Source organism: Lactuca virosa, chromosome 6 (genome assembly GCF_052849685.1).
Source record: "Lactuca virosa cultivar CGN04683 chromosome 6, Lactuca_virosa_CGN04683_v6, whole genome shotgun sequence".
In the NCBI taxonomy this organism is placed as follows: Eukaryota; Viridiplantae; Streptophyta; class Magnoliopsida; order Asterales; family Asteraceae; genus Lactuca; species Lactuca virosa.
In genome coordinates, this window is record NC_136431.1 from 228,011,726 (window position 1) to 228,019,531 (window position 7,806).

Genomic DNA, 7,806 nt, shown 5'->3' on the forward strand with positions numbered 1-7,806 from the left:
ATGGGACTAAAACAAACTCTGCCTGAAAGTATACTTTAAAAAGACAAGTCTTCTATAAAAGTATACGTAACTACTAACACAGTATCATAACGAGAAGAAAACAAAAGTAACTAAAATGTTGAACACTACAGTCAAACCTGGGCAGTTATGTAATCATATCTGGGATCAATATAGCCTGATCAACTATATTTATTTGAGATATGACCAGCATGTGCTTAGGAGTGATGGTGGTGTTGCAACAAACCTAAGATCTACCAACTATGTGCACAAGATCTTGATAGCCAACACCCTCACGAATCAGACATCCGTTTGGGTCACAAGTAACCCGAATTGACTCCCGGTTTCCAACTCTCCGTCATGGAGTAATGGAGACCATAAGCAAAACCCAGTGTGCAACAGTGTAACTCCAACCCCACAAGTAACAAGAACGCCATTCCAAATGCCTTACGAAACCCACCAGTAGAACCAGAAAACTATGCAGACCAGGTACACTCTTTAAAAGAGGAAATGGTCATTTGGAGACCACAACTCATAGCAATCAAGGCTAGGACAGCCTTAGCAGCATAAGGAACACAAAAAGGGCACCCTTAATATAAGTGAAGTGGCCAAATACTTTGTGTGCCAAAAGAGGATCACCACACTACTCGCCTTAGGTTCATAATGCCCTTAATCACAACCAGTAGTAGTAAATCAAGAGGAGTACATCCTCCAAGAATCCATACAACCGAATCTGTTAACTATAGTGCTAGCTACGTGTTATTTTTATGGACTTTACATCAAATAATACATGTTTTCACTCTCTACCATAATTGCATCATGGGGATGTAGGTTGACCCGATTAACACCAGTACGTTAAGATTATACGAGAAAACTCACTCGAAACTAACTACGAGTACTCACAAGCTCACTTTTCGTGTGCAACAGAGTTATGTCTTCTCATGAAGGTAACCAGTACCCCGACCATGCGCCGGTCCTACGAATAGACTTCGCCACTTTCCAAGCCACTGTAACGGCGGCCGTGGCAGCCGTCATGGCATACTTCAATGTCAACGACACAAACGAAGTTGGAAGAAGTGTCGGTAACTTCAACCGTCACAACAACCAAGGAAACCCACGAAGAACAACTCACCCATGCACTCAAATGCCTAAACCTAAGAACGAGAAACGAAAGTATGGGAACGAAAAAGGAGGTAGTTCGACACAGAGGCTTACTAAAAGGAAACAAGCGGGATCAGTCCCTATCTCTACTAACCTTACTCCTCCCACATCGAGACAATCATACATTGGGAACGATCCACCCTGCAATAAGTGCAAATACCATCATTGGGGAGTTTGCTAGACATTTCGTTGCAAAAGGTGCAACAAGATGGGGTGTAAGGGTCGAATTGTTGTAATTAGTCGAAATGTATTTTGAACTCTTCGAATGTTTTGTAATCTACTTTACTGAGGCGCTTTTATTCGAAGCCTAAGTGTCTATGCCTTAGTATATTTTTTGTACTCTTTCAGTTCCCTATAAATAGGGATATTTACTAGAGGTAGATAAGTGTTTTTTACAGACCTGTCTTTGTACTTTGTAAACATTCGAAAGTGTAATAGAGCTGAAACAAGATCATATTTACATCTGATGTTCAATCTCACATTCATAATTGATTTCATACTCTGATTCATTTAATACTTGATTCTTTGATTCATCAATTGGTATCAGAGCAGGAATCACATCTGTGATCTGATTTTCATCCATTCAAAAAGTTTTTGAATCAAATTTTTGGTTCAAAAGTTTCCGCACTTTTTGATCGTGAAAAATTTGTCTAGATTTTAGTTTGTGATTTGATTCTGCATTTGAATTGTTGAATCGAGTGTTTTTCTTGCAATTCCGATTTGAATCAACTAGTTTGTTTTCAAATTTCCAAATCTTCTTAAAAATTTTCAAATTCAGCTTCCGTAAAAACAATGGCGAGTTTCAATCTCAATTCGATGACCTCGTTTTCTCATCTATTAGGATCATCAACCAAAATTCCAATGCTAATCCCTGAATATCATGATCAGTGGGTTGATCGTATGGATGGTTATCTGAATGGTCTTAATGAAGAATTATGGTCATGTATCACTGGAAATGTCAATGTTCCAGTGAATGGTCAACCAATTGGATCATCTTCTACAAGTTCTGAAGTTGATAATCAAACTGATCCTCTGAAGAAACTGGAGAAAAGGTGTATGAGAGAATTGCGAGGAGCTTTACCTCCAGTTGTTTACAATTATATAAGGAGTTGTACAACTGCAAAGGAGACGAAAATCAATTCAGTCAAACAGTGTTTGGTTGAGCTGAAAGATTTCAGACAAAAAGAAGGTGAAACAATTGAAGTCTACTATGATCGACTGAACGAGTTAATCTATCGTTGTAATTGCAATGGAATTACCATGACTTCAATGGAATTCAATCTCATCTTTGTGATGGGTCTTCGAAAAGAATGGAGAAGCGTAAGTATGATGGTGAAGAATCAGCAAAGTTTTGATACATCAACTCTCAATGATTTGTACAATCAGTTGAAGACACACGAAACTGAGGTAAATGAAATTGCAGAAGAGACGAAGCAAAATTTGGGAGCAAAATTTGGGAGGTCCATTGGCACTTGTGTCAAAGATATATGAGAAAGAAGCAGAAAATGGTGATTCTGAGGAAGAATAAGGATTCATCATGAATTCGGATGATGAGGCAATAGCTTTTTACTCGAATAATCGTGTTAAGAAGTTTTTCAAAAAGCTGTTCAATCCGAAAACTAAGCTTGCTGAGGTAAAAGGAAGTGCTGTGAGTAAAACTGTCGATGAGGAAAAAAAGAAAATTGAGAAGAAAGATTCGAAAATGTCTGAAGGAAAGATCGAGAAAAAGCTGAAAGGTGATGCTGGTATAGATTGTCATTATTGCAACGTAGCTAATCATCTTGCGAATGATTGTATGCTTCGGAAGAAGGATGAGAGGAAGAATAAAGTTAAATATGAGGCGTATTATGCATAAAGGCTTGAGGAGGTTCGTGCGAAAGCCAAAAACTTGTCATTGGTTGCAAAAGGTGAACATGAAGATGAAGATGGAACATATCAAATCTGGTCATCCGGATCAGACGATGAAGAAATGAGGAATCCAACACATGGAGCAATGTATGCGAAAATGGAGGAGGACTCAGATGACGAGGAATTCGAAGTGAAAGGACGATGCTTCGTATCCAAGATAGCAAACAAATCTCCAATGACAACAAAGGTACGTAAAATTCTCGAATCTTTTAATATTCCTACACATGCTTATGATTCTGAACTAATATCTTTTGATGAGACGGTTACTTATTTTGATTCAATTGTTGTGTCTGCTAGCAATGATGCCAACAAGTTGTCAATGGAGTTGTTAGAGACCAAAAAGCGATTAGACATGAAAATAAGTAAAATTGATTGTTTGGAATTACAAATAACAAATATTATGTGTGATAGGGATACTTTATCAAGTGAAGTCAAACTTTTGCTAGCACAAAGAAACATTTATTGTAATTCTGCTAAAAGACTCTATGGAAAATTAACTGATTTACATCATTCATGTGAAATAAGTAAAGAGCAACATAGAAAATTACTACCTTTTCTAGCATACGAAAGAGCTAAGGTAGATTATATTTCGTATGATTGTGAGCAAATAAAAGCTGATTTTGACAAAATTCCTGATGATAGATATAAATATGGAAATTGTCAAAATTGATGAATGTCTTGATGCGAATGAATTAGTTAATATAGTGAATGATACTTTGACTAAATCTGAACAAATTCAAATTTTGAAAAAGTCTGAGAATTCAACATCTGATTCTCAATCTAATTTTGCTGATATTGAAGATAATTCTGACAATATTAGTGAAATTAGTGAAGTTGAGGATGTTGATTGTTCCCAGTTGTCCGTTGTTAATGTTGCATCAACATTTAAAGGGAAAGAAAAAGTTAAGGATTTGATGGTTGAGAAAGAAACTGATATACCTTCAACTTCGAAAGTTAGTGATATGAACTTCGTGGATCTCAAAGACAGTCAAACTGATGATAACGATGATGAAGATGAAGAGACAGTTTCGAAGGGAAATAAATCTTCAAAGGAAGAAGAAACTCCACGAATAGTGGTTGATCAAGTGTATGGTGACACACAAAATTTTGAAAAAGTAATGACTGAAAAAGGTGAACATTACCTTGAAACGAATACTGTGGTTTATCCAAATTTCAAGTGTACAGATGATGTTATTTTTCCAAATCAAGTTTTTGTAACTACTGGAAATGTTGAGAATATCAAACCAGAATTAAAGAAGTTAGTTGAGGAGGATAATTCAAAAACAACTGATGAAGGTTTTTTCGCAAATCAAAGCATAGTTGAAAACAACTTAACAAAGAATTCATATGTGTTTCAACGTCAAAAACCACAAAGAAAATGGGTTGAAAAATCAAAAATTGAAAAAGAGAATTCAAAACAAGTTGTAAAGGAAAATGAAAAAGTTGTCAAACTAAACTCCAAGGAATTCAAAGATCAAATTGACAAATTTTCAGAGGAAAATAACATTTCAAAAAGACAAGCAAGGAAGAAAATATTTTGGCAGGGTATTGAGTCTCAAAAGATGTGTGAATCACAATCACCCAAAAATGTTTTCAAAGCTAAAAATTCCTCTTTTTCAACAAAAACTCAACATTCATCACAATCAAATCATTCAAGGTCTGGAGTGAATAAACAACCAAGATTTTCGAAAGTTTCAGAAGCTAATAATTCAAGAACATTTTCAAATAAATCAAATCCAAATCAAAAATTCTTTCAACGTCAACATTTTAAATCAACAGTTGATACATCATATGCTCAATCTTTTCTAACAAATCCAAAAGTTGATTTTGTTCCTCTAAAGCCAAATTTTCCTAATCATACGAACAAAGAAACTATGAAAACTTCACGTGAAAAAGGAATGACTTCAAGGAAGAACATTGATCATTGGCTTGAAGGCAAAGGAAAGATGTATCAGTCGAATACATTTTCAAAGGAGCAAATTCACGAAGCATATGAGAAGTATGTGAATACTTCATCAAACGGCAGTTCATCTTCTAAGGATTCGAACATATCAGTCAAAGCTTGGAAACCAGTAATAAAAGCAAAGAATGTCCAATCACAAACTCAGAATTTGAAGAGTAGTGTCAGTGAACATTCGAAACCATCAAAATCTTATTTTTCGGTTTCTTTAAATGAAGATGTGAACTTAATTGATAGTCTCAAAACTAAAGTTTGTGATTGGGTTAAAAGTTCTTCATTACATTCGAAATTGAAATCTAATTTCCAAGGACCCAAAAAGCCTTGGGTACCTAAATATTTCCACTGATTGCAGGTACTATGTGACGAGCAATATGATAATAAATGGTACATTGATAGTGGTTGCTCTCGTCATATGACTGGGAAGAAAGAGAATTTACGTGATTTTCAAAGCCTAAAAAATGCTGGAGTTGTGAAGTTTGGGAACAATAAAAAATGTCAAGTCAAAGGATATGGGAAGATCACGAACGGACAATTCACAGTGAATCGTGTTGCATATGTTGAAGGTCTTCAACATAACTTGATAAGTGTTTCCCAACTTGTTGTGGGCACTGGCAATCAAGTTCTTTTTAATGAAGAAGGAAGTGTTATTTCGAATGTCAACACTAAAGAAGTGTTACTGAAATCCAAAAGGAAAGGTGACATGTTCACTTTGGACATCAATCCGATGGTACATTGATAGTGGTTGCTCTCGTCATATGACTGGGAAGAAAGAGAATTTACGTGATTTTCAAAGCCTAAAAAATGCTGGAGTTGTGAAGTTTGGGAACAATAAAAAATGTCAAGTCAAAGGATATGGGAAGATCACGAACGGACAATTCACAGTGAATCGTGTTGCATATGTTGAAGGTCTTCAACATAACTTGATAAGTGTTTCCCAACTTGTTGTGGGCACTGGCAATCAAGTTCTTTTTAATGAAGAAGGAAGTGTTATTTCGAATGTCAACACTAAAGAAGTGTTACTGAAATCCAAAAGGAAAGGTGACATGTTCACTTTGGACATCAATCCGATAGTAGGGAAACCTGCTATTTGTCTTCTTTCTAAAGCAACATCAGACTTAAGTTGGCTATGGCATCGAAGACTTTCTCATCTCAATTTTCGAAACATCAATAAACTTGTGGTACAAGATCTGGTAAGAGGTTTACCTGTACTTAAATTTGACAATGATTCTTTATGTGCAGTTTGTGAAGTTGGAAAGCAACATAAACAAGGTCATCCAATTACGATAGATTCAAAATTGTCACACCTTTGGAGCTCTTACATATTGATTTGTGTGGTCCTTCGATAGTTTCAACTCTCAACAAGAAAAGGTACATTTTAGTTATTGTTGATGACTTTTCCAGATTTACGTGGGTTTAATTTCTCAGGCTTAAATCCGAAGTTGCACAAATCATGATTGACTTTATCAAAAAGATGGAAACAACATTGAAGAAGATTGTTCGAAAAATTAAGAGTGATCATGAAACTGAATTTAAGAACAATGTTCTCGATTCATTTTTGGTGGACAAAGGGATTTCGCATAATTTTTCATCTCCATACACACCACAACAAAATGGTGTTGTTGAACGAAGAAATAGGTCTCTATGCGAAGCAGCAAGGACTATGCTGGCATATGCGAATCTTCCACAATACCTTTGGGCTGAAGCCGTATCCACCGCATGTTTTACTCAAAACAGATCTTTGATTCATCGTCGTTTTAACATTACTCCATATGAAATTCTCAACAATCGAAAACCTAACATCATATTTTTCCATGTTTTTGGATGCAGGTGCTTCATTATGAATCTCAAGGATAATCTTACGAAATTTAAAGCAAAAGCATATGAAGGGATTTTCTTGGGATATTCGCATAATTCAGTCACATATAGTGTGTTGAATAAAAGAACACGAAAAGTTGAAGAAAATTTTAATCTTACATTTGATGATTACTACATTAAACAAACTACATCGCAGTTTGAAAATCATCCAATTCTGAAAAACATATAAGATGAATCTGAATCCTCACAAACCTTAGATATTGATTATGATTTAATTTTTGGAATTTCAGATCATGCTGTTGATGCTGAAGTAAATGCAAATGATAATCATCTCTCTGAACTAACGAAGTTTACTGATGATTCAACATCAACTTCTCTAGAGAAATGTGAAAGTATGCAAAACAATCCAGTGGAGGGGGAGCACTTGGATTCAAATACTTTAGATGAGGGAGAGCATTCTTTCGAGGGGGAGAAAGAAAGATTGAATGCTGATGTTGAGGGGGAGCATTTAGAAAGCATTGAGAATAATAATGATTTTGATGATGTTTGTTCGATTGCAGGTTCAGAGAATGATGATATATACGAAGATGCACCTTTGGAATTTGATCCAGCATATCCGCCAATGGAAAAGTGGACAAGAGATCATCCGAAGGATCAAGTAATTGGGAATCCACAAGAGGGTGTTTTAACATGAGCTCAAATTCGTGCAAAAATGAGGTATTGAATACTCATCAAGAATTTTGCATGTTCAATGTTTTCATCTCTAAAATTGAACCAAAAACAGTTAAGGTTGCAATGGAACACTCAGATTGGGTTGTTGCAGTGCAATCTGAATTGTCTGAATTTGAACGAAACAAGGTTTGGAAATTAATTCCTAAACCTGAAAATGTTTCGATTGTCGGGTTAAAATGGATTTTTAAAAATAAAACCGATAAAGATGGAAATATTGTTCGAAACAAAGCCAG